Source organism: Mastigoproctus giganteus, chromosome 8 (genome assembly GCF_048544385.1).
Source record: "Mastigoproctus giganteus isolate SK-2022 chromosome 8, ASM4854438v1, whole genome shotgun sequence".
NCBI lineage: Eukaryota > Metazoa > Arthropoda > Arachnida > Uropygi > Thelyphonidae > Mastigoproctus > Mastigoproctus giganteus.
Genome location: NC_143582.1, coordinates 195,635,372 through 195,663,044, shown reverse-complemented (window position 1 = coordinate 195,663,044; position 27,673 = coordinate 195,635,372). Strand labels below are relative to the sequence as shown.

Genomic DNA, 27,673 nt, shown 5'->3' with positions numbered 1-27,673 from the left:
CCACACACTGATAAGTTCATTCCAGATTCTCCGTTTCTCGTCTTTGATGTTAGCAGTTAAGTTGCATGAAATGCCGAGAATCTCGCCGGGAACTCCCTGCTTTAGACGATAGCATAGTCCTTTGAAGATGACATGCAGGTCTAGTGGTAAGACTCCAGCAAGGACCTGCAGAGCAGCAGAGGACACTGTCCTGCAGGCCCGGAGCATGGCAAGCAGCATAATCCGTTGAATGGAGATGAGCTTGGACCGGAGTTTAACATTAACGGCTCTATGAAACCAGACTCCCGAAGCATATGTTGTTATTGGTACGAATACTGCTGTAAAATATAATAAGAGAGTCTTCCTATTTAGTCCCCAGTCCGATTTGGAAATTCGGATAACTGCTGCAGTGAACTTCTTAATCTTCCAGGCGAGGTGATTAATATGAGAGGAGAAGGTTAACCTGTCATCTAAAATTACGCCAAGATGTTTTAATTCAGGAACAAAAGGGATTTGCTTTCCGTCTATCTTTATATTTGGAGGTCTTCTGTAATCTAACCTGCCCTTAAAAACAATCAGTTTTGTTTTTGTGGCAGATATTCGCAGTTTATGTATACTTGACCACTTGATTAGCTCAGAAAGAGTTATATTGGCTGATTGTTCTAGTTGAAGACGCGATCGACCTGGAATTAGAAGAACCAAATCATCGGCGTAGGTGAAGACAGAGATATTGTCAGGTTTTTGCGTGAGCCAGCTGTCCAAAACTATGTTCCAGAAGAGGGGCCCCAGAACTGATCCCTGGGGGCATCCTCTTCAGATGGTCCTTGAGAGAGACTGCTGTTTCGAGATTACTTGGATGAGTCTATTTTGGAAGTAGCTTCTAATAACTTGGAACAGTTGCTGAGAGCACTTGGCTTTGGTAAGACGATCGAGAGCGCTCTTCCACCAGAGGGAATCGAAAGCACCCTCGAAGTCAACGAATATGGCCATTTCATTTGTATTTAGCCCTCGAAACTGATATGTGGTTAACTAAAGAGACCAAGGCGTCTTCACAGGATTTTCCCTTCTTGAAGCCAAATTGGGATGGAGACATTAAGTTTTGACCTTCAATTAAATCTGCTACTCTGGGTTCTATGGAATGAGGACACTTGCTACACTCATTTCGATCGGTTGGGTGGCATGGGTGTGAAAGATGTCAGAATATCTGCGGTCGGAGTGCATTACGCCAACAATCAAGTTAGGTGTGGTTGTGGTGTGGGACTGTTTCTCATAGATGGCCTAGGACCTTTGGTAGTTGGGCAATGGACCATGAACTCCCATCCATACCTTAGCATTTTGGACAATTACATGCTCCCTAGGAATTGGCAGTTCATGTGCTGGTGCTCTTCGAAAATAGCTCATGGGCGTTAATGTAGAAAAGTTCGAAGTGCCTACACACAGTACCGATCTGAATCCCTTGAAACACCTACGGGACGCAGCGGAATGCTAGGTGAGGACAAGACCAACATATCCTACATGCTCAACTGGTCACTATTCTGCAGGAGGAATGGAAGACTACGCCATCTGTAGTTCATCATTCGTTCGTGGAAAGCGTACCCAGGATGGTACGTCATAGTGACCAAAGGGTGATTGATGGGAGAGTATGACTTAGCGGTCAAAGGGGTACTGACATGCTATTGAAGGAATGACAGTGGTATCAGTGCGAAATCGACGTGTGTCCGGATGCTTTTTGAAAGTATTGTATAAACAGAGGGTATTGTAGGACGTTTGGAGAACGCAGTGCATTGTGTCAACATAAATTTCGAAGAGGTGGATTATCGAATTTAAAAAGTAGCGGCAACAAAAAAACCTGAGGCTTTTGATACCATCAGCCTAATTCTGTTGAAAAGTAGCAAAGGAGTGATGTACTGCTTGCAGTATGTCTTGTGTTGTTCGAAAATTGGACTCCGAGTGGCTACGTCTTGTGGAACAAATGAGAGTTACAAGAAGTCATGTTCGGAAAATGGGGAACGGGAATGCTGAAAGATATTCCTTTGTCGGCTTTACAATTACCGGCTCTGTCTTTGTCGGCTCCACATTTATGTAGAGCAGCGATTATTACAATCGGCATCCCATTCCATCTTGTGGAAATACCCGGGTTCGAATCTCGTCAGGACAGAAATATATATTTTTTTCTATAGGTAGTTTTTCTTCCCGGAAACTAAGATTTTATTCATTCATAAAAACAAACAAAAATCAGTCATATAGCATATTCAGTTTACAAACAAGGGTGACCAACTAAGTAATACTTGCATTTAACTCGACCGTGGTTCGAGTCACGGGACTGCTAACTTGTAAACTGTACATTACCGGAGTATAAACAGATAATATGAATACGCTGACTTCTCATAATCACAGGTAACAAGGAACTTGTGCTCGTTTACAAAATTCGAATGACTTCTCAGTACCTGCGAAATGTATTGGTTATGCGTGTGGGTCTAGTTCCAGTCGCGTGTTTAGCAGCTGTTTGAAAATGATGGTGCTACTTAGAGCGTACACGAGGGAGAAAAATTGAAGTGTTATTCGGTTTTCCTGGGTCAAACATTGAAAAGACTACAGAAAGTTCTGGTTTCTCTTGCCCTTCTCTCACACAGATAGGTAGATAGATAGAGAGAGAGACATCAAAATGTAGGCACCCACCCAAACAAGCCAGGAAGGTTTTTGACACTTCACAGTATGAGGACTTCCGCCTTTTCACAGACAGACCCGAAAAAATTTGCGGAAATCCAACGGAGCAGAGGAAAAAGGCAACGGCGTGCGATAAGTTGTTATTAAACTGTGATTCGACAAGAAATTGAACAGATTAGAGTGCCAAGAGGAATCTGATTGATCGGTCACAAAGTCAGGAAGGCTATAATAAACATTCCCCATCTGCCATCTCCCTTGTGATGGACACAGACAGACGCGCCACTTCCCTCTCGCTGCCAACAGCCTTGTTGCCAGATGAGAAACCCACTCTGTGGGCGGGGACGGGGTATCAGCGTCTGATGGACTATTGTTTAGGAACTGTGCGATCGCTTTGCTCAGGGCGTTAGGAAGTGGGAAGTCTGACAAGTCCCGACAGGTACAAAAGAACTCTAGGAGGAGAAAGAGATGTAGTGTCAATTGAAGTAGTTTGGGGGAAGGTCGGGTAGAAACCACACTAATAAGTCCCCCCTCCTCTCCAGAGAAACATCGGGAAGACGATGACACCGAATCCCAATCGAATAAAGAAAAAATAAAAGTAAAAAGGCGACATAATCTTAAACATAAACCTTTTACCCTTTCATCAAACGACGATGCTGTTTTGTTTGTTTTTTTTTACTTCTATTAATTCTTGCCCTTTAAAAACGGAAGAGAAACAGGAAACGATATTGCGAAGGTCATTAGGTACATAATAAGTACAGGTTTTGACAGTTAGTGTTTGTAGAAAAACTTGCGACTATAAACAAATGGCAAACCTGTTTCCTGTTTTTGGTTTGGTCTACAACTGTTTTCAGCATCTTGTTATCACAGCACGCACGTGTTCACAGGAAATGTAGACCTTGTTTATTTCAGGAAGATCGGCAAACATCATCCTAGTTACCCCTCCCCCCATTCCTACGTTACAGTACAGAATTTAGGAGTCCCCGGCTTGAATTCATTTTTTATTAAGAGCATCTAATTTTTCTCTATGAATTCATTGGATAGGCCTGGAGATGTGCAAGTAATATACAAGTACTATTAACAATTTTCAAAAAAAGAATGCATTCAAGATTTCCATACATGGGTTTTGTTGTGTTTTTTTTGACAGAAATTTTTGTTAAAATTTCTTCCTGTCCGCCATCTTGGAACAAAAAAATGGAAAAAATCAAAAATAAAACAGCAGTAAACACAATACGTATAAAATTTATAAATATAAATTATAAAACTTATTTGTAAATGATATTTAAGGTGAATTGGTATATTTTTAATACGTATTTTTAATTTTAATTTGTTTTTAAATGTAAATTTATTTGAACACCTTTTTCGCTTAATCCGAAACTGATCTTGTTGTTATATCACTTCATCTATTCTGACCATGAAGATTTTAAAAATAATTTTTTATTCAATAATTTTTCTATGAAAAAAAAGTTATACGTAATATTTAAGCTTATATTAGTAATTTTTTTTTTTTTATATTTTGTTTGAATTTTACTAGCCCAAATGCAATTTTATCTGTACACCTTTTTACTTTTTTAGTGTAAAATGATCTGGAAACGAAATAATTTAAATGCAGCATGATTCATCATAGAAATTGACATCATAGAATAAAAATCCATGCTGCAGATTTTTTAGTCCTAGCGATATCCAATGTGCTCTTACATTACGTTGTTTTAGAAATGAGTTGATTGCTAGATCTTTCCTGGGAAAAAGATCGATTGGAACTTCCAATTTCTTTAAATAAAGTTGTAGTTATAGCAGTTTATTTTGTTATTTAATTCACTTGAAATAATTTCTTCATTTTAAGACACATCTAGTCTAATATGATTGAAAAATGAAAAGTTAGAGGATAGAACGAATTCTAAATCAAAGTGCCGTGTTTATTAACCCATTCGATTAGAATCTCACCAAAAAGTAGATAAAGTTAATGATAGTTTCTTTTTGCTGATTCGGCCAGAAACTATATAGCTTGCATTTACATTAATTTTACATTAATTTTGTCAAGACATTCGTGTAAAAGTTTAAGCAATCAGCAATAAAAGCGAAAATAATTTTTTTAAAAAATTGAGGTCGTCAGCAAATAGAGCGACCCGGATATCAAGATGATGAATTTGATCAATCAAGTCATTGAATAAAAAAATAAAAGGGGATCAAGGACGAACCCTGAGGAGCATAGGTTTTCTTTTGAAAGAAACCAGATGCAAAACCTTCAATAACGGCTGTGCTCTGTCTACAAACAACTAAAGAATTGAAGAAACAAGTAAGGAGTCAGGCTGGATTCTTTGTACTCGAAGCTTTGAGAGTAAAGTAATATCAAAATTATACTAAATTATGTGCAACTCTTTTAAATAAGTTGATCAATACATTAAAATGTATCAGGTTTTGCCGCTCCAACCAATCTACCAGCTTTGAAAATTGGTCGGAGTCTTTTTTCACATCTTTGAGTCTTTCTCAATGGAACCTCTGTTCTTGTTAAGATAAAATTGAAGCAGAAGTCTTAAAAGTTGCTTTTTGTTATTATAAAAGACGTGTTTGTATTATCTGATGCTGTTCGAAGATGCAACCGAGTCTGATGGAGATGATCTGTATTGTGTGCGAACTGTAGGCAACGAGTGTGGTTGTTGCCCAGTAAAACAGATTAGCCGGTGATTAACTATAAGATTCAAGATATATACATTGCTGAGTTCTAGAATTCTCGACCATTAGGAAGTTGAAGGTCAGATTTGTGGATGATTGGTAGTTGAAAGGGCGTGGTGCGACAGTCTCCATAGAGATTGATTAGGAATTACCATATCCGACTTGCAGCGGTTCTTAACCTGCATGGAAACAATGTACAGAATTTGAAGTGGGCGGTTTTGTATATTCTCATAAATGTCTGCCATCATAAGCATATCTGATGGTATTATGGCATGGTGATTCTCGTTGTAATCTGACTCGCCACCTCTTACTTATGAGGTAGTACGTAATCTTTATTCGAATAGATATTGGACGTTTTCTTTGAGGCAATGGACTTTTTCTCTTTATTGGATTTTTCCCACTCCATGATAGGTACTGGTACCAAGTGTATATTGTTCGTCAAGGAACTCTGATTATCCTACAGGTGTTCAGGTTCGCGACTTTTTGGAGTACCATGTACACTCCCACCCAAAATTTTGGAATTACTTTTCAATTTTCTTAATTTTCAAAGTTTTTATTAAAATAGGATCAACTTGTTTACGAATTTTTATTAAAATATTTTCTATTACGTATAAAAATCTGAAAGAATATTTCAGAAATTTCTAGAATAATCGAGAATGTTCCAAAAAGGTGTAAAAGAGTCCTGAATGTGACAGAACATTGCAGAAGATTCCTGAACGTTGTAGGTGATTCCAGAAAGTGGGTGTATTGTTTCAATATTATAGAAGATTGTAGATGATTCTAGACGTAGAGTGTTTTGCAATAATATAAATTGAGGAGTAAGAGCGGTAAATTAGAAAATCGAACACCCGTCAATCAGAAAGAGTGTTTAGTACAAGTTTTGTTTCATGATAAAACATGGCAAGAAATAATCATCGTCAGAAATGAAGGAATTTTAAGAAAAGAAGGCAATAAAACATTCTTGAACATAATACAATATCTTTTGGACTTCGACTTTGTGGAAGAAATTTTGTATTTCAACAAGACAATGACCCGAAGCACAGTTCTAAGCTGTGCAGGCAACTAACAACAGGAGGGTAAAGAAAAATTATGGTATGGTCGCCCCAGTCACTTGACTTAAACCCAATTGTACTTTTATGGGATCATCTGGACGGTCAAAGTCCATGAAGTCTGCTCATCTTCACAAAATTTAGTGGGAATACCTTGAAGATCGCATGGTATAATGTTGCTCAAGACAAGATTATAAAATTATAAAAGAATATTATTGTCAAACGTTGTGATTCCAAACTTTTAAGCGGGAATATAAGTGTTTTCTGTGAAGCCTATTACTGTTAGGTTCTTATGGAAGCTCTTTGGAACCATTCCGGTGGTTGACATGGTGATCGGGATGTTCAATTGCTTGTTCCATATGCCACATTTCTTTGACTTCCTGTCTTACGTCTATGTACTTCCTAAACTTTTCCTCCTAGGTTTTACATTTGTTGCTGGCGTTTGGTACCGCTATGTCGATCAGGTAGGTAACCCTATCCTTCTTGTCGATGAGGTTTATGTCTGGTCTGTTGTGCGGGATCGTCTTGTTCGTTATTATGGAGAGATCCCGGTATAGTTCGTTAGTATAAGTCTAGTACTGCCTGGAATTCGTACTTGTAATACGGTACACTTTCTTCGATCAACTGGTTTCTTCGCTAGCTTTTGATATGTTATCTTGGCGATCTGCTCGTATCTGTGAGTGTGCTCCATCTCGGTGATCACCCTGCATCCAAAAGTGATGTGCTGGATTGATGTATTTCTCGTAGTTCCTTGTGTTGATTACCTGGTCGTCTATGAATCCTCTTGTTTGAAGTCTTGTTGTTGATGTTTAGCGGTTTATCTTCCTTATGCCTGGTAGATCAGGGACGTGTTTTCCCTGGAAGTAATCTTGCAGATTCTTAATCGTCTTCTGTTGTTCATGAGGTCTGTCAAACCTCTCCCTCTCTCCCTCCTTCTTTTAGGTCTGCGGTGAGTCTCTCGAGGGCCAACTTCGGGTAGTGTGGATGGCTCTTAGTCATCAATATCCTGATCGAGCTCATAATCTCCCCCACCTCGATTTTGGTCCAATGTATTAATCAGAATGAGTATGTTAATACTGATATTGCGCAGGTGTGTATGGCTCTGACCATGTTCCAGCCATTCAGCTTTATTTTTAGCAGGTTCCAAAGTTTCTTATGGTATTTCTCAGTCAGGCGAGCGTTGATCTCCTTGTGGCCTATCTGCTGATTGTGCATCATCCCTAGGTATTTGTAGGTCGATCCATCTGTCATGGCTTCAATCTTTTCAACAGTCTTCAGCTGGTAGTTCGGCCGAATAGATTTCCTTGATGTAATCCATGGGTCTTACGAGTCTACGCCAAACTGCATCGTGGTGTCAGTGCTGAATATCTCTGGTGATCAGCTGTTGAAGTTGATTGTTGACTTTCGCATAGAATTTGATGTCATTCATCTACATCAAGTAAGAGAGGATGTATAGTTTCTTTCTCCCTTTTTTAACGGTATATCCGTATTTGCTGTTGTTAAGCATGGTGGACAGTAGATTGAGTGATAGCCAGAACCGTAGTCTACTCAGGACATCTCTTTGCAAGATTCCTCTTCTGATTGAGTTCATGATGGTCTCGACCCTGATGCTGATCCTCAATTTCGCCATGGTTGCTTCTAAGAAGTGTGTCAGTGTTGGATTGACTTTGTAGACCTTCAATGTCTCCATCAGCCAGGTGTTAGAGGATGGAGTCGAAGACCTTGCGGAAATCGATGTAGGCCGAGTGCAGTGTTTCTCCATAACTGCCGCATCAATGCTCCGTTGCTCCTTGCCTCTTTTGCTTATCTGCTTACATCCATTCCACTGCTTGGCCATGATGTTTGGGCTCTCCAAATGATGCGATATCTTCTCGGTTATGCAGCTGATCAGGATCTTGTACATTACTGGGAGACAGATGATCGTTTTATATTTCGCCGGATATGTAGTGTCTTTGACTTTGAGAGAGGTAATTCCTTGAGTCAGAGACACTGAGATTGTGTTATGGTGCCATATCATCTGGGTCGCAATTACAGGCTTTCGCTGGCTGAACTTGTTCCCTATTGTATGGCCCGTGATGTCGACCCTCAAAGTGATGTCCCCACCTACTAATCCTCACGTGCTATCTGAGGCGCAGAATGGCACCTTGCATGCACACTGACGAACTCTTTCACATGAAAATATTAAACTGTATACAGACCAAATCAATGCACGCCTGTGAAATATGCTGTCTTATGAGCATACATGTGCCTTGTAATTACTCTGTAAAAATGTACGTGTATGTACTTTTGTGCACTGCCAGCCTCAGAACTTGTATTGAATATACTCCTAGCTATATATTTGGACATTCACTGAGCTACAGCATGTTTTAGTGTCACCTTTAAATTTAATTTAATTTCATATTTTAATTCTCATCTATTTGTGATACACGTGTTTATATTACCACATAACGTTATCAAGCCCCTGGTCTCCTCGGTGTGGCGGGCACATATTATATCTTTGCTGTATGTGGACGATTTATGTAATGTGGTTACCATGTACGCAATATAGTACAATAAAGATTTCTTCTTCTTCTTCTTCTTTTTAACTGCTCTGCTATATGCCAGTATGTTTAGCTGAACTTCTTGTAGTTGATATTATTTGTCCCTGGGTCCGACTGTTGTACTTTTTCCTCCCGGATCTTCCGTTCTATCATCTTTTGTCTGTCCTCCGTTTTTTCCCACTCTAGGCCTATCTAGGTGTCAGGTCTGCCATGACTAACTTCGCTGTTCCACAAGTTCCCCCAGAAGTCCTCGAGTGCCTTCTAGTTGGGAGGCACTTCTAGTTACCCTCTTTCTCCTCTTGTCCAATATTCCTTAGAAGGCTCTCTGGTTTCATCAACTATCCGGTTGTCTGTTTTCCTCTGGGCACCCTCCCTGTATCGGAGAAGTCTCTTGCTGAGCGCCAGGAGTTCCTGCTTGAAGGTGTCGAGGTACTCTTCGATCCTCTGATTATATCAAGTCTCGTGTTTGCTGTTCATATCGTCTTTCTTAACTGTGGTCTTCACTGTACTGATCAGTTTCTTACTTTTGTAACCTCGTTTGTACTGGATCAGTTGGCCTTTCTGCACTTTCAGTTCTTTCTTCCGCTGTAGCCTTCTTTCCCCGGCTGGTGGTTTCTTCTCTTTGCCTTATTTTCTCTTGGTTTCTGCTTTCTCTTCTGTTCATCCTGGTGGGTGCTACAGCAGCACAGTAAATGGCTGTACAGATGGTATCTAGTGTTACTTCGTTGTTGTTGAGGTAATCCGGTATTATTCGCCGATTAAGGTGGATGGTATGGTATGGGTCATTCTGGGGGTCCATTCCCTCGAGTTCTTCTAGGGCCTTCTTCCATTCTTCTGTTCTGGATATTGCGACTTTGTCTGTTTCCACTTCAGTTACTCTGGGTTGTATTTCTTGTACTTGCTGTTCCTCCTCTATTGCTAGTTCTGTTGTGTCCGTATTGTTTGTTCTGTATAGCTGGTCGCTGACATCCTGCTTGATTTTTTCCGAGATTGGAGGAACTGTTGTTGCTGTTAACTATAGCAAGGAATCTTAAAGAGGGCCTGCTGTAGTTATATAAACAAGATCACGCAGTTTTCTTTGAGTGATTTCAGTTAGGTCTCCTGACAACGACACCATTTGCAGCTTCTTACTAACATTTTGATACTGAGCATTTGCTGTGATAATAGAGATCGAGCGATGGCAGACATGCATCTCATCTATGAACTTACTAGATGCATTGCAACCGAGGCAAGAGGTCTGTTTGTGCAGAAAACTTCCTTAATCGTCAAGTGCTAAATAAGAAAACCTTTCAGAGAAGACATGAACCCCTTGTGGAAACTGGTTCATTTAGAAAACGAGTTCAGTTGTTGTTGATAGACAAATCAGCACCAGAGCTGTTGATTTGGAAGAACAAATCCTCAATCACGTTGAAGATAATGATGGTGACAGAATACGAAGGCCAGCAGCGGCAGAACACGTACGACTGTGTGGACAATTTTACCGAACCAACAACCAATCCGATATTTTCCATATTTCTACTTGTCATCTTCATCCAACTATTGGGGTGGACCTGTTTAGCTCTGGCTTTTTGCATCCAGTGTTGGGTGGTAAATTCTATTCACAGAGTTTAGAATTCGATGATAGGAGTAATGAATTTCTGGTTTTTATTTTCTATATTCTGCAATTCTATAATCTAGACTTCTCTATGTTAAATTCTATTTTCTGTATTTTTCTCGATTCTAATTCGTTTGTAGAATCCTCGTAGAATTTCCTTTGCCTTTAGAGTCCAAAAAATATTCTTGAATTACTATTCCCATAGAAAATTACATTTCCATTGAAATGGAAGAATTTATATTTCCATAAAATATTGGTAGAAAATTCGAAACACTCCAAGATTTGGCCCCTAAATGGTCAGAAGAAAACAAGGAGATTTGTAGAATTTTAAATTCTAATTACAATTACATTATACAGTATATTTTTACCGCTGTGGTGTGTATTAACCTTAAGTAACCTGGCTGAAAAGCAGGTCGTGAAAGTGCCCTTTTCGGCTAATAGTAAACTAGTGCCTAAGTATGTTGTAATGTTCCGCACATAACGAGGGCCCCCTCGCATCAAAGCTGGTTATCAGAACAGATTAAATGAAGAGAAAAACGCAGAAAAGATGTAAAGAGATGAGCATAATTCGTAGAAAGTCGTCTGACCTGTTGTGAGAAAGTAGGCCAGGTGAGAGGTAACCTTTTCTCCACACACTGCCGCAATCATTTCCCTCAATTGTTTCCCAATCCTGTTTTGTGCGCGATTTTGTCCAGACAAACGCTAACAAAGTTCAGAACCATCCGGAGGCTTTTTTATAATCATTAAAAGAATTCTCCACTACACAATGTAAGTATTGTTTTTAAACAGTGCCAGCAGTTTTATTCAATTGATTTGTTTAGGTAGCTTGTCACGGAAAGTTGATCTCCTCCAATCTCAATCTAATTCCACCTACAATTCAAGGACATTGATCTCGTTATCTTAGCCAACGTCCGTATCTTATTTCGCACCTAAAGAGTGCCCAACTTTCATTTCTTTCGGTAATAGATGAGTAAGTTTGTTTGGTGATGTCTCTCCATTCTTCGCTTTCATCCTTTCAATAGAAATCGCCTACACAAAAGCTTACGACTCCACTGCGTTGCAGAAATGGTTAATGTTGCGTTCTTCCGTTTTGTTGCGCTCAACATAACCCCTCACTTCGTCCTCATTTCAAACAGGTGTTCTAGTTCGCGTGTTTATGTACAGGACAAGGCGTCGAGACTCGCTCTTTTGGAACGCTGACCACCCAGCGTTCCATGTAGCGTTGATTAGGTCGTCTTAACGAACAAGAGCGATCCGAGACACCAACCAACAAAGCGAGACACAGATAAAAAAAAAAAAAGAAATAAAAAGGAAAGCACGAACAAAAGCGAAACCGAGTTCCATGGGTTTTTGCGCGCGATAATGAACCAGCTTTCGCGCAGAGCACGATCGCCTCATCTTTAAAAGCCTCCCGTAAGGTCGCTGTCATGTGACTACGGCGGCGAACCAATGGAGGAAGTTTCGCTGTCGGTCGAAGCTCCTTAGTTTGCTTTGATGAGCTGACTTCCTCAGTGTCGGCCGGACGCACGTGGTGATAGAAGACGAACGCTGCTATACACAGCCTGTCCATCATGTGAATGAAAACGTTGCTATCCCATCATACCCTTCTCAACCCGTCTTCCTTCTCCTCCCCCCTCTTTTTTTTTTTTTCGAAGAGATCAACAAGGGGGTGGTTATTGTTAGTTATATATCCAAGCCTATTTGAAGTTTCGGATATTTGTGTATACTTCTTTCAAAAGGGATTATGTGCAACAACAGTGGAGGCGCTCTGCAATCTTATTGATCGACTGCAGTGAGGTCTATTCAAGGTGAGTATTCTGTAACCAATTTTCAGTTATTGCCTTTTTTCATGTGACCCCAGTATAAGCTTCCAGAACGCCATCTTCCGGCCGAAGTAATATTTGAAGATCCTTTTCGTGTCTCTTCCGTAGAAATATCCGCCACTGTGACCACTCCAGATTTACACTCAGCGGGTCGTCTGTGGAATGAGGTGTGGGGGTCGGGAAGGGCAATAGTGTTCCGTGGTCAGTACAGTCTCATCATGTAGGCGGGTGACGGTTGGAATTCCTAATCTAGCCGGCCTAAAGTAACCATGGAGAAGAGAGGTCGAGATAGATCCAGTCGTACCCCCCATAGAGTTTGTTAGACGTTCTCTTGACCAAGCCTTGATATATTCCTCGTACGATACTTTAATTTTTCGATTTTTATGAATATTTAAATGAAGAAAAGAGCTTCTCTGATTTTATTTTAGACAATTCAAATTAATATTTACTATTGGGGAAAAATTTGAGGAAAATTCACCCGTTTGAGGTGTTATTTCTCTTTCGGTTATATTCCAATATTGCAATAAAGTTCTAAATAACCATAAAAAGTAAACTTCTTTATTTTAAATTTAACTAACTCTACTGCACAGTTGATTTAAGCGAGTGTGCTGACCGTTTACGTGCTTATCCTCAGACTCTTATGAAAGAAGACTGTAAATTGTGTGTTTTGTGTGACTACTGCTCATTTTTGTAAGCAGACACACGTGACAGGCTGTCACTGATGCAACATCCCTGTAATAAAAAGAGGAGAAATAGTGCAAAATAACAAGACAGTGAGACACACTTAAAAACATGAGAAAGAGCAGTAGAATCAGAAGTTAAATAGAGATAAAAACAAGACCATTTAACCAAAAAGTACTGAAGCATTAGCTTTTAACCTTCAATAATCGTTTTGATACATTTATTTATTTTAATTCTGTAATATATGTTTAGATCACAAAACTAAGCTCTCTTTTCAAAAATAATTTTTTTTTCTCTAAAAAGAGAAAGAAAGGCGTAATAGATATCTAGACAGACCTGTCTTCTTCTAGTGACGCCCTAGGTAACGAACAACGACCAGGGCGTTTTATTAAAATCTTTACACCCATGCTTTTGCAGTAAAAGTCTCTCTCTCCTATAAGATGCTGAAATATCTTTGACTGCTGACAAGCACAAAGAGAAAATGGAAAGCAGATTCTCCAAAATCCATGAAAAATGTGAAGTAATTCTATATAAAGTATATTAAATAAAAATAAAAAAAAGAATTAAACTATCTTTATTAAAAACAGTAGTTAGAAAACTATTTTATATTTTAAAATTTACATTGATACCATTTTTTAAAAAAAATATTCAAGAGTACTGCATACATATTTTTGAAAAGAAGCTACTCTCGAACCGGGAAGAATTCAAATGTCACTCTGTAACCCAGTAAGCAGAGTCAATTAAAATATGGCTGCTTGCTCTGTTTGTCTCTGTTTATTTGTGTAAAAATAAGTCTACTGAGGACCTATAAACTCTAATGGAGTAACTAATAGAAGACATGCCATTTGCAAATGTTGGCTGACTTAATAGAATAACCACTAACAGGTCTTTAATGATACGTTAGTACCTGTGCATCTACTTTTTTTTTTTTTTTTTTTCTAAATTAAATCATTAAAGCCATTTTCATTTGTCAAAGTAATGAGGGAGCAGTAACGTTATTTTATATCTGAGACCTGCCATATAAAATGCTTCTTAATGTGCTTCTCTGAACGATATTAGCCAATTTTATTGGCCCTCAATCAGTCCCCCTCGTGGCAACTATCGCTAATTGCATCTCTGAAGATACATCAAAGGTTTTAACGAAACCACTTGATTGCATTAGGACTTCGATCCTTTCGCATTAAACACTTAACATGAACTTCAAAAAAATTCCTTTGTTTTCAAAGGATCGTAATTTCTAAGTCAAATTGCCTGATTAAAAACTCATTAAAGCACCGAGTAATCCATTATATGATTCTTTTCTTTTTTTGTATGTTGAATATACCCTGTGATGTGAAGTTTTAGGAGCATCAGCGACTAAGGAGTGGATTCTATGGGCGATTTTCTGTTTGCTGGACGAAAAACCTGAGTTTCCGGGAGAAAAAGCCATGTTACCTTTTCCTGAGACCGACTAACTCAGCCACGTTGTGAAAAAGGCCCATAAAAATTCCCCTCCTCATCGATAAGAATCGAACCCAAGTCTTTTCCACTTGGTGTGGGGCAGATGGCGATTTTAGAAATATTTTTATTGCTAATACATCTTAATAATATTTTTTATTGTTTGTATTGACTCATCTTAGAAATGTTTGACTACTGAAAAACGTTTTTCTTTGACTTAAATATCAATTAACACCAATAAGCTTAATTAATATCATTTTCTGGAAAAGCAAAGCCAGAAAACTGACTCACACCTTTTTTTTTTTATAAGAATTATAATATTCTATTGTTATTCTTATAAAAAAAAGGTGTAGAAATAAAAATACAAAATTCAAATAAAATTTTAAGTATTTTAAAATTAAAATAATTTTATAATACATTATAAAATAGTTTATTATAAAATTATTAGACAGAATAATAAAATAGAAAAACACCTAAGCACATTCTTATCATCTTTAAAGAAGTGAAGGCACAAAAAATAATTGGCACAAATAGGCAGAAAAGAAGTGAAGGAACAGAAAACAGGCACAAAACTTACAATCTGTAACTGCCTATTACCAATACAAGGTAAGTCTAAGTAATGTTGTTACAAAGAGCCATCTGGTGACTCCATTCGAAACTAATTACTAATTGGGAATGCCAGGTAGAACCTGGTTCCTATCTGCAGACTGGTAAAAGATCACTTTAACAGAGATAACAAATGACACTTATTTCGAGAACGTACTTTCTGCCTGTAACTATAGCAACTGAGTAATTGCTAGGCGGACAACTTCAGCTTGCTGAAGGGCAAACAAAATGGTATACTTTCTACTTCACAAGGCATACCTGAGAAATAAATGTAATAGTGCCATCGACCTAACTTACTTTGATAAGAACGTTCCTAGATGGCGCTCAAAGCGCAGTAACAAAAAAAAGCTGCAAGGTCTACCGTTAAAAAAAATAATAATAATTATAAATAAATAAAAAAAACAATACTTTTATAATTCTTATTAATTTCTAAAAACCGGAATATCTACAATCACATGGTGCAACAATATTACCAATGTAGGCTTTTATTGTTCGAGGGAAGGAATTTGTTACTATTCTCTCCTAGCTAGATAAATTGTGCTCGTATATTTTTGCCGATATCCAGCAGAGAAATCGTGGAGAATATGCATTATTCTCAAATAACATCGTTGGCAGAAGGTATATATCAACCATGCTGCACCTTCACCAGTTTCAACAAAGCACTGTCTAATCCATCGTACCGCGAACGAAAATAATGTGCGTCAGTGAACTTGGGTTCTTTTGATGCCACTGCAATTTATCATAATCCATCACATCTGGAACTCACTGTCATCACCTGGAAAACACTGAATCAGTGTGGGGAGACGAAAGATTATAAAACTTTGTAAGTTTATTTTTGTGTGCGAGGGTGTCTTACACCCAGAAAGCTATTATCATTTTCCAGATCTGAATATGCTGGACATAATCTTTGGTTGCTCTCTCTCTCTTTTCTTCTCCCCCCCCCCCACCTTTTTTTTTTTTTTTTTTTTTTTGTTGTTCTTTTTAAAACATCTAATCCTATTTCTGGTTATTATTTATACGCAGTATTCTGGCTCCCAAAGACAGTTCTCGTTATTTAAACTACACCAGTACGAACATTACAATTCAGATATCAAAAACAGAAATCATTGTTTTCACTTCATACACACCATATTTTTAATCAACGTACATGAAATGCAATACTTATTTCAGGCTGCTGTGATCTAATAAATTAAACAATCATAGTCACCTACCTGTCAACATTTTTGTAATGCAGTTTACTTATTTCATTCTGTATTTTAATAACAATCGAAATATAAAGCGTATTTCTTCGTAATTTATGTATTTATCAATAAACCGATAACAGAAAATCAGAAAAATGCAACAACCTTTATGCGCAAACCGAAAACCACAATTTTTCTTTATGCGCATCCGCCATATTGCCTATTTACTCCTCCAATCAGTGCACGGTGAATATCCAATATTCACCTACAATACGTAATATACATAGCCCATGTACATGAATCATTTAAAAAAGAAATAATAATTGCCGGATTTCTATTGGTCCGATTTTAATGAAATTAAAATATGCTTCACAATCAACCAGTCTATCGCGATCGGCCATTTACACGTCCTTGTTTCATAATGTACTCAAAAAGAGTTTACCAAAACCTTGCCATGAGATGCTCATGACGTGTTGGTATAGAAGAGAATAGCAGCACTGTCATATTTGACAATCACGTGGGCTAGAATTACGGTCAACTGAAACGCGTGTACTATTGTGTCAACTCAAACGCGCGTACTATTTTTATTAAACACACACACACACACACATATATATATATATATATATATATATATATATATATACAGTATTTATTTTTAATTTGAAGAAAATCCTTTTCGATGAGGCGATACAATAGATTTTGCGTAAAGGGCCGGTGCGAAGGTATTAGACGTCCTAGAAGAACCTTCAACTTTCAAACACCACAATTAAAATGGATATTGCGCATTAATATGAATGAAAATTCTGCATTTATAACTACAGATTTATTTTACACGAAAAAATAGCGACAGCGTACTTGGCAGTTTCATGAATAGTTCATAGAAGTGGACGAATTCCATGAATACATGAATTTAATAGATGGTATATTATATTAAGTGAAATAATAATAATAATAATAATAATGTATATATATATATATATATATTTAAAAAGAGACTTCAGAGGAAACGTGCTAAGAATACATATACAATGTATACTTTTTTTATTAATAAATTCGTACGTTGCATTTCGCTGTTAGTTTTTCATTTCAGCTCTTTTTACCTATACCTTTGCCGAAGGCAATCATTTTAAGCAGTATTTGGAATCTACCACAGTGGCATCTATCATTGGTTTTGCATTTTGATTAAAGTACTTCTCATGCAGACCACGTTGAGGTATTAAGTCCTTCCCTTCGCATTAAACAAACACACACATAGCAAAAAAAAAAAAAAAAAAAACAGGAGTGCACATCTGCAGCAACCCAAAGAGGTCTTACTCCATCTGAAGGCACCGCCAAGATGGAATAACGTCTTTGGAAAAGGTCAACCTCCGCTACAGAAAGTAGACAGGTCACTTACAAGTTACCTTCGTGAGTGGAGCAGCGAGGAAACCGATAGAGGTGGTGATGCCACACTTTTCGTGAGCATTATTTTCGGCTCTGTGCCGCATTATGAATAATTTAAAAATACAAACAAGGAATGGGGACAGTGATGTTAATGTTAAGTCTAATTTTAATGCATTTATCTTTGTATTTTGACATAGCGTTTGCAGCATCGCAGAAATGGTTAATAGTCTTTAAATTTGCGTGGGGGAAAAGATGAATAACAAGTTTTTTGTTTTTAATTACATTTGTATATCTCGTTAATGTACCGTATCCGTTTAGGTGATTTCATTTGGTTAAGGGGTCATCTGAATACTGTGAACTAGCCCTGCGTGAAACTGCATTTAGGCTGATTGTAAGACAGTAAACAGAAAAGAAATTTTTTCTGTTTTTCTGGGGGGGAAAGAAGGGGGGAACAGCGTATAAGCGTCGTTCCCCGACTCAACGAAAGCGTAACGCTTATATGCTGTTGCAGGATTTCAGCCAAAGTTATATTTCCTTATTTATCTATACTGCATGCCCAAAATATAAGAAACCTTACCCCCATTTGCAAGGAAAGGAAATATATACTGCCTGGCCACTTTATTTGGACCATGAGCTAATGGACCATTAGCACGTGGTCCTAATAAAGAGGCTAGTTAGGATGTTAAAAAGTAACACAGCGAATCTGATACCATTCGTGTAACAAAACTGTACCCGGTTGAACTTAGATGATTGTGTTGAAAAACCTGCATTTCCACTTCATCCCACAGATAATTCGAACTGAAGCATTTTCTACCCGGTTAGGAGAATGGTGATTTTATCCACTGTGATAGCCGCGAGGGCACTCGATCAAAGACATTGCGATCTGTGGGCTGGACAGGGCAGATCCTCGACGTCTTCTTCATATTTCTCAAACCAGGCTTTCACCCATTTAATGCAATGGTTGGTTGCCTTTCCATCTTGAAAGTATCTCCTGTACACAGGGGTGAGAATGCATGTACCCACGAGGATAAGCGTGTAACTTCCGGGTGTATGTCATCCTCAACGGTGTTGATATGATTTGGCCACTAGTCGGGTCACACAGCTTTATACGCTTTGCTGAGCATGTCACATACTATTTAAATATTTTTGCACATAGAGATACCTCCATGGTCCTAATAAAGTGGCAAGGCAGTGGTTAAATCAGAGAATCGAACGTTATGGTCACGTGTCAACCTTGACATCTTAAATATACTAACAGCATAGCAAAGAGACAAAACTTAGCATCCAGATGAGCAAATCCGTGATATATCGAATTTCGAAAAGTGCGTTTATCGTTTCTGTGTAACCAGCTGATATTAAGTACACTACACTTCCAGAATATTAGATAATGTAAAATATAATGTACCGTAGGTTGACACTGGCGTGTTTAGATCAATTGGGGCCCCTAAGGCGCTGTGAGTTTGGTGTGTGCGTTCTCAACTGAGGTTATCAGGCTTCAGCATATTGTGTCTATAATTGCATGTGCTCTTCAGTCGGTTGGTGTTTGCTGGACGAAAAACTCCAGTTTTCGGAATCCAAAACTGTGCTGCCCTCGCTTGAGATCGACTAACTCAATCATGTTGTGAAAAAAAAAAAAAAAAAGCCATAAAAATTTCTCACATCATTGATGAGATTCGAACTGAGGAGAGGGGTTATTATAACCGCTGAGCTGCCAGCAAAGACTTGTTGAAGATATGGGAGAGACAGTTCCTCTGCGCTGAGTCATTATTGATCACTTCTACCAGTATGGAAGGGGTCCAAGACAATTCGTTGTATAACAGTTCGTATTTGATGGTTGGCACAAACAGTCAGGAGGATGCGCTTCCTTTGCATTGGCAAACTTTACTTGAAGTTAGAAAAAATGTGAATGATTTGTCTAAAAATATGGATCTTCAGTGACACCTCGCTATTGCGGACAGTATTCGCTTACACAGATTATGAATTCCTGAGTTGATTGTTTAACGTGCATATATGATCCAGAATTTTGTAGTTTTGAACCCTGAACTTTTTATTTTTGAATGCCTGTGAAGCTATTCATAATTGGACACAAAATCTTTCAAAGATGATTTGTACTCGGCTGAAATAGCTTTCAGTGATGCCAAAGGGTATTTTATCAGCAGGATTTCTTCAGAGGCATTTAATGATTTGTATAATTGCTCAAAAATCTGTGAGTTTAGAACCGAAAGCACTTGAAACTGATTCTAAAAATAAAGGTAACGAATAATTTGCTTTAACAGTGCCAGAATCATAAAATACGAGTAGTGGATCCAAGTGGAGCACAAAATTCTCGGAATTCTGTTTGTGATTGTTTTGGTTATTAGACTATACGAAATTCAGTAATCAGTGATTAATTTATTTATACATAGAATTATACGCGAAATTATTCATTAAAATATCTAAAAATGGAATTATAAAATTATAAATTGTGATAAAATTAAATTCAAACTAGTGAAAGGGTATAAGTTGAGTTGAGTCTGGAGTTGATCTAATTTAAACACCGAGTTCTTTGATGCCAAACAACTCACTTGGAGATTTTGACGTTATGATGAAATGCAAGTGCTAAGCGCATAATTGGCATGGACTCATTGTGCAGGTGCTTTGCATACAATAGGCAGGACAGTGATATATTACCAATTCCTCTAAGTCCAAACTTCAATAACCTTAACGAGTAAAAAATGCCAATCAGCACCCGGAAACATAATCTTGGGCTGTTGCACTTTGACTCTCCCCTCACTCCCCCTTTCACTAGTAATTACCCATAATAATGCCATTTGGATCAGTGACGTACATGTATTATTAATTGCAGGCCTCTTAATATTAGCAGCTTCGATTTCGTATCCCACCAGACCTCTTATCCGGTGTTCTAATATAGCCCCTGAAGCAGATGAAGCCGCAAGAGAGAGAGAGAGAGAGAGAGAGAGAGAGAGAGAGAGAGAGACCATCAGTTGTGGTAAAAGTCGACCCAGTCATCAATGTCCTTTGAAAGTTCATGATATCAGCTTCATGAACTGGTTCTTTTTGGCTCCGTGACGTCTCCCAGCCGATTACGAACAAACAAACGAACACACTAATATTTCTCCCCCCCCACAACCCCCCACCGAACATAGATGAACACACGCAATCTCCTCTCGCCGCTGTTAAGCAAAGCTTAAGGGCAGACGAAAAGAGTTTAACACCACAACGAAGCGATCGTGGCTGCCCGCAGGAACACCCCTCTCACGATCGGGCCTTACTGGATGTCACAAGTTCACCCGTAGGCGACGGTCTTTTGGTCTAATCACAAAGCTTGCAAGCGATGCCGCCGATGCACTCTCCAAATCCGAGCGGCAAAATCTATGACGGCGGCCGTGGACCGGCCACCAAAAAGACAACCTACGGAGAAAGAAGCGGCAGCTAGAGGTCGTGATCCGAAGACCGCCTCGGTAGAATGCTTCGGCGGCTGACCTCGTGGAAGAAAACCGTCGGTTTGGCATCCCTTAGAAAAAAAAAAAAAAAAAGTCCCCCCCCCCCGTCCTGCTTAGCTTCACGACTTTAAGTGACTAACCCATAAATAAGTCAGTCTCACAGCTGCTAAACGCTTGTCTGCCCTCGTGCTTTCATTCCCGAGGAACACTCCTGCGTCAACCAGGTCTGTTGACCTTTCAATTTACGTAGGGCAAGTATATAATGATACTTGGAACGCCTTTTTATAAATTCATCTACAATAACAAATCAAAAGAATAATTTTTTGATTTTAATAAATAAACCAAAATTATTCGAGCTAGATAGTTAAAAATCTCAGGTGGCGCTCTTGGTTGGTCGTTATGGTAACGATTATATGGAAAGAAAGCCTGAAAGATACGTATCATTAATTATCAATAGTCATCGCTAATAAGCAAAACAGAGTCCCTATTGAAGGAATTCCCAATTATCATGGCAACAAATCGAAAAAGGATTTTCATTTGGGCTTTAATTACCAACTATGTCTCTCTTCTGAATGTGGATGTTCAATGTCCAGTTCGATTAATAGGGATTTCCTTAGGGCGATGGGGAAGTATAATGAAGGACCTTAACCCAAGAAACCTGAAGACTTTCTTAACTCACGTTACGTCATTCTCAGCCACTTCAAAGAGCCCGAGGTGCAACGTGTAGAGAAAGTCGGGAGAGAGAGAGAGAGAAAAAAAATAATAAGAAGGGGTATGTATACGCCTCGTGATGTTAACTCGGCCGCACCCAGGTAGAGGTAATGGCGGCAGGTTGGAAGGTAGTGATCGGTTCTTGACCACCTGGCCGGCCAAGGTCGGGCATTCCCTGTAGTTCGTTGCCGGACGATTGCAAAGGTCAGCGCACGGAGATGTTGATTGTTAACAAGGTCGTCTGTTTCTTTTATGCAAAACGTCTTGTTCTTAAAGCTAGCAGAAAAGTAGGCGATGCCACTGTTGCTATAGTGACCGATACTTTATCACAAGTGTCCAGAAAATGCACGAGTGATGTAACTGAACAATCATGATCTTGTACTTTCGACCATAGCACGGAAATTGTATAAATAATCTGTACCCCCTTATATATGATTCACAGCCTCTCGAACCCATTGAGCAATAATAGTTTCTGCATCGATTTTTTTTAAAATAAAAGGTGTTGAAGTAAAAAAAAAATTGATTGATGATTTCAGAAAAAATAACTTTTTAAAGATTAATTTTATACTAAAGTCTCAAAATTTAAATAATTCGCAGAATTTAAATTTGTAATGAATTCATATATGAACTATTTATCTGTCTTATTTTTACACGAGATAATTAACCTTAAAAATGCTCTATTTTTGTTAAATTTAATATTTCATTTATTAAAAAAAACTGATACTTTGCTTAAATATATCCCAAATGTTACATGCAATTTTGAGCAGTCAAAATTATTAGTTTACTATGGCTTCATATGAAAAATGACATGGCATTGAGGAAAAAGTTCTTCAAAAAGTGGTAACGTAGTCTTGTGTTCACTCTAAATCTTTGAGGTAGTGATTATCAGTCCATGGTAACGAAAAGGGGGGAAAAATAACAAAATAACAGTACTTGGGATTACAGAACAATTCTCAACCTCCACAGTAGGAGACTTAAGTACTGCTATGGTAACATCCGGGCTCTCTTTTTCTTTTATTATTTATTTATTTATTAATATTATTTTTTTTTTATGGCCGAGTTGTCAAGGCAAGAACTTTAATCACTTCGGCCTTTTGTATAACCCCCTAGGCATTCATTGTTCTACATCCAAGTTAGATTGCGAGAATAAAAAAATACTGGTCGCGAAAAAGTAATAAATAGGCGTAAAAAAAAAAAAAAAAGTAAACAAGCCAAAACAATCTCTGATAAAAGTCTGTGGACATAAATGAAATAAGTTAAAAAGGTGTCCAATTGTAATCTTCATTTAATTTATGAAGTTTTTAAATATTAATAAAAAAATTACATTAAAAGTCGATAAAAAGATTTTTATTATTTAATTATTTATTACTTTCAAAATATAATAAATAAAAGAAATAAAAAAGTAGTAATAAAATGCGTATAAAAAAAGCAGTAAACAAGCCAAAATAATCTCTGATGAAAGTCTGTGGACATAAATGAAATATAAAAAAAAGGTGTTCAAATGCAACCTTCATTTAATTTATGAAAATTTTAACATCTTAAAAGCAACAAAAATATTTTCATTATTTTATTATTTGTTACTTTTTAAAAAATAAAATAAAGATAAAAATTTAATAATAAAATAATCTTAAAAAACAATAAACAAGGTTGTTTTATTCAACCCTGATGAAAGTCTGTGGACATAATGAAGTAAACTAAAATTAGGTGTTTTATTGTAACATTCACTGAATTTGCAAAACTTTTAAATATTTAAAAATTACATTAAAGTCAATAAAATATTTTAATTATTTAATAATTTATTACTCACTTTAAAAATAATATAAAAAATACGCGTAAAAAATAATAAACAAGCTAAAGCAACTTCTGATGAAAGTCTGTGGACATAAATGAAGTAAATTAAAAATAGATATTCAATTGTAACCTTCATTTAACTTATAAAATTTAAAAATAATATACTTTTTAAAAATATAATAAAAAATAAAAATCATAATAATGAAATACATTTAACAAAAAACAATAAACAATAAAGTCTGGGGGACATGAATGAAATAAAATAAAAATAGGTGTTTAACTGTAACTTTCATTGAATTTGCAAAATTTTTAAATATTTAAAAATGTATTAAAAAAAATAAAAACATATATTTTAATTATTTATTACTTTTAAGAATAATACAATAAAAAAAATAATAAAATCTGCGTAAAAGACCGTAAACAAGCCAAGTCAATCTCTGAAATGAAGTGAAATAAAGTAAAAATAGGTGTATAATTATAACTTTTATTTAATTCCAAAAATTGTAAATATTTAAAAAATTCAATATAATAATTAAATAAAAATTTATTACCTTTTAAAAAATAGTATAAAAAAAATAATAAAATGAGTGTCATAAAAATAAACAAACGAAAATAGCCACTGATGGACATGAAATAAGTAATAAAAAGGTGTTTGTCAATTATAACCTTTATTTAATTTATAAAATTTTGAAATATTTAAAAATTCCACTGAAAGTTTAAAATAATATTTTAATTATTTAATTATAGAAATAATAATAATAAAATACACCTAAAAAAGTAAATACTCCAAAACAACCTCTGATGAAAAGTCAGTGGACATAAATGAAATAAACTAAAAATAGCTGTTAATTCTAACCATTTCATTTGCAATTTTTTTAAATATTTAAAAAATACATTAAAATTCGATAAAAAAACAATTTTATTATTTAATTATTTATTATTATTTTTTTAAAATATATATTTTGTATTAGCCTCGAAGCTCACTATCACAAAGATATAAAATGAGCATCCATTGTTCTCGAATCTTGGCTTCAAAGCCGATAAAAGAGTAAGGAAAACAGGGGCACAAGGAAAAATGAAAGAAAAGAATTGTTCTAACTGGAATTTTTTAAAGCCCATTGTAGATTTAATTTCCATGATACCACATCCGTTATCGTAATCACGAGTTGGTAAACACCGACTTGTAACAAATTGCGCCACATGACCTTCACCTCATCTTCTACTTCAAGTTGCCATTATGAGAATCACCCTCCGTAACGAAATATTCCTTCCATCTGGATGACAAATGTCATGCTTGGCCGATAAAATAAATAACCTTTCCACGTACGTCATTAAATACCGAATGGTCTTGTCACTTAGGTCTAACCAAATGTAAACACCAGTAGTAGTAGTTCATGGTTAAATATAAATCTTCTGCAGAAATCTTCATTGCAGAACTGGCATGGTTTTCGTAATTGGACTATATCTGGAAGACAGCAAAACATTTACTGAAGGGTATTTTCGATCCCCTAGAGAGGCTGCAGGCAAATCTAATATTGGTTTAGCAATAAATGTCATAGCTGTGCTGTTAGAGCTTAACAAGCTATTATTAATTTACCTCCGGCCCTCGTAGCGTGTTAGTAAAATCTTGGTGAGGTATGGAAACCTGGCCACCCCCAGGCCTCTGTATTTTACAGCACTCCATGACATTCTGACCCCTTAGCTATTTCGATTCTAACAGAGGCTGGTTTGTTCTTAGAAGTGCAGACGCTTTCTCTCAGAAGAGATGAATTACTGAGACGTTATTCGATCAGTGGTTGAACTCATCACAAAGGATTCCATGTCACAAGTAATTAAATTTTCTCCGAGAGCAGAAAAAGATGACCTCCGACTTAACATTAATTATCACGACATGAATTTCTCAAAACTGCGTCTACTTTTAGGAGGTATTTATTAATTGATTAATTAATAAATTACGGTGAATTATATTTAGCAAACTAATTTATTAAATTCACAAAGTTTACTTCATTAAATCGCTATTTTAATTAATTGATTTTCTTATTCTATTATTTTTTTATTTATTTATTTTTACATTTTTTTATAGTACATCGTAATTAAAAATTCCATGATGTGCAGATGTTATTTGTTTTCCAAAAATACGAGCCGGGATTCCGAAGTGTATAACTGAATTACAGTACAATACTCTCTCTCTCTCTCTCTCTCTCTCTCTCTCTCTCTGTGTATGTTCTTTTGTATTCTCATTTATCCTGTTTTAGCCTCAAGATTCTGCCCATCAGGGGTTTGTCTTGGATTCACTCTAATTTCGTTTTTTTTTTTTTTTTTTGAAAGTTCAAGAAGTTCAAGAAGGATAGTTCAAGAAGCTGTGGATTAGGGATCTACATTTGTAATATGCTTAATTAAAGGTGTGCAGAGGGACATTCAGAAACGTTATTCCTGTGATTACCGTTTACTAGTCCTCGTGGAGGATGGAGATAGAATCTCCATCTCCATCCTCCACACACCAGGTGCAAACGACCTGGGTTCGAGTCCAGTCGGCGACGAGAGGAATTTTTATGGGCCTTTTTCACAACATGGCGGACTTAGTAAGTCTCAGGCGAGGGTAGCATGGTTTTTTCTCCTGGAAACTACGGATTTTGCGTCCAGCAAACAGAAAATCGACCACAGAACACACAATTTACAGAGAGTATATACGGAGAAATATGGCCTTAGTCGCTAATGCTCCTAAAAACTCAATGACAACAACAATCATTTACTAAATGACCATTATGGTCTAGTTTTGCCTCTTTATGTTGCCACTTTATTGTCTATACCTTCTAATCATTATCCAATCTTTCCTTAAATGTAATCAAACTGTCCACACCACAACATTAGATGGAAGTTTATTCCAACAGTAAATTGCTCTCTGGCTTAAAGAAAATTTTCGTACATCTGTCCTACAATCCTTTTTTCAATTTAAATTTTCTTCCCATTGTTTATGTCAAAATAGCAAATAAATAATTAATAAATAAAAAGAAATTATCGAGGTCTCCTTACAGATGCCTAATTTCCAGAACTCCCCGTCTAAAAGGATCCACTTAGTAAGAACATCCTTTTAGATCTATTCTTATTTTCCCATCTAATCTCTGCTCGTCTCTTCGTGCTTTCCATAAAGATCTACGTTCTTCCAAAAAATCAAATTTCCAAACCGTCATGCAGTATTCCAGATGTGGCTAACCACCCCATTGTCTCTACTAGCAAAATTCCAGTATACACATTGAAAGCACTCCATGAGCTTCCTAGCAGTCCGTCTGCACTACTCAGAGAAGTTCATATCAAACTATACTGGAACCTTTTTTTTTTTTTTTTTTCCAAGTTTGGTCTCTTTATATATTCGTTGGAATATCTACACTCCAATTTTCGATCCTGGAAATGATGCGAGAAATTTTTAGTTTTTCTTTTTTACTTTTAATTTTCTAGTTTGTCGTTCTATTTGTAAAATGTCGTAACGAACATCTGTTATGAACGACACAAAATTGCGTCCCAGATTTCATAAATCAAAAACAAAAATAATTATTTCTAAAGTGCACGTGTTAGAGCATTGCTTAGTGCTGATAGCCTTAAATTAGGACATCTATTATATTTAAACAGTAAGCGTAAAAGACGCCTGGCAACTGAACAATACCGAAACATTTAGGATTACAGGAGTGGTCTCAAGAGAAGAATAAAAGGTTAACGCGACCTCAAAACTAAATACACTTCTGGTATTTATTCCCTTCTAATCACTACGTAGAGTAGTTTTTATTAAGTAGGGAGTATATTGTACATATTCATCCAGGGTAGCTCCTTCGTGTTCGTTTTCTGAATTAATTGGTATAAAGTAGGGCGACCCGCTACATTCGGTCGGGGGTTTATATTTTAAACAGCCTTTTTAAAACTGATACGAAAATAATTTCCTTTTAAAAATAGAAAAAAATTTGAAAAATAAGAAAAAATAAATACGGAAATTACTTCAATAACTCAAATACGAAGCGGTTCACTGTATTGAAATAAAATTATGGTGTATTTAGAAAGTCGGTTTTTTTTAAATTAAAGAATAAGGCTTTGGAGACTTTAGGTAAACGTTTTTAATAAAAAAC

The 27,673-nt window shown here is 36.8% G+C and overlaps 1 protein-coding gene across 2 annotated transcripts in view; it reads left to right on the top strand.

The window, feature by feature from the left end:
- The window catches only part of LOC150082140 (ras association domain-containing protein 10-like), an 83,174-nt gene that overhangs the window by 11,027 nt on the left and 44,474 nt on the right, over nucleotides 1-27,673 (top strand). The window contains exon 1 of one of the 2 annotated variants that reach the window (XM_090379126.1): nucleotides 12,034-12,307. The exons of the other annotated variant lie outside the window; for it this stretch is intronic. The gene's annotated coding sequence lies outside the window, so the exon portion shown is untranslated. Of the gene's footprint in view, nucleotides 1-12,033; nucleotides 12,308-27,673 lie in introns of those variants that run through there. 2 annotated transcript variants of the gene reach the window in all.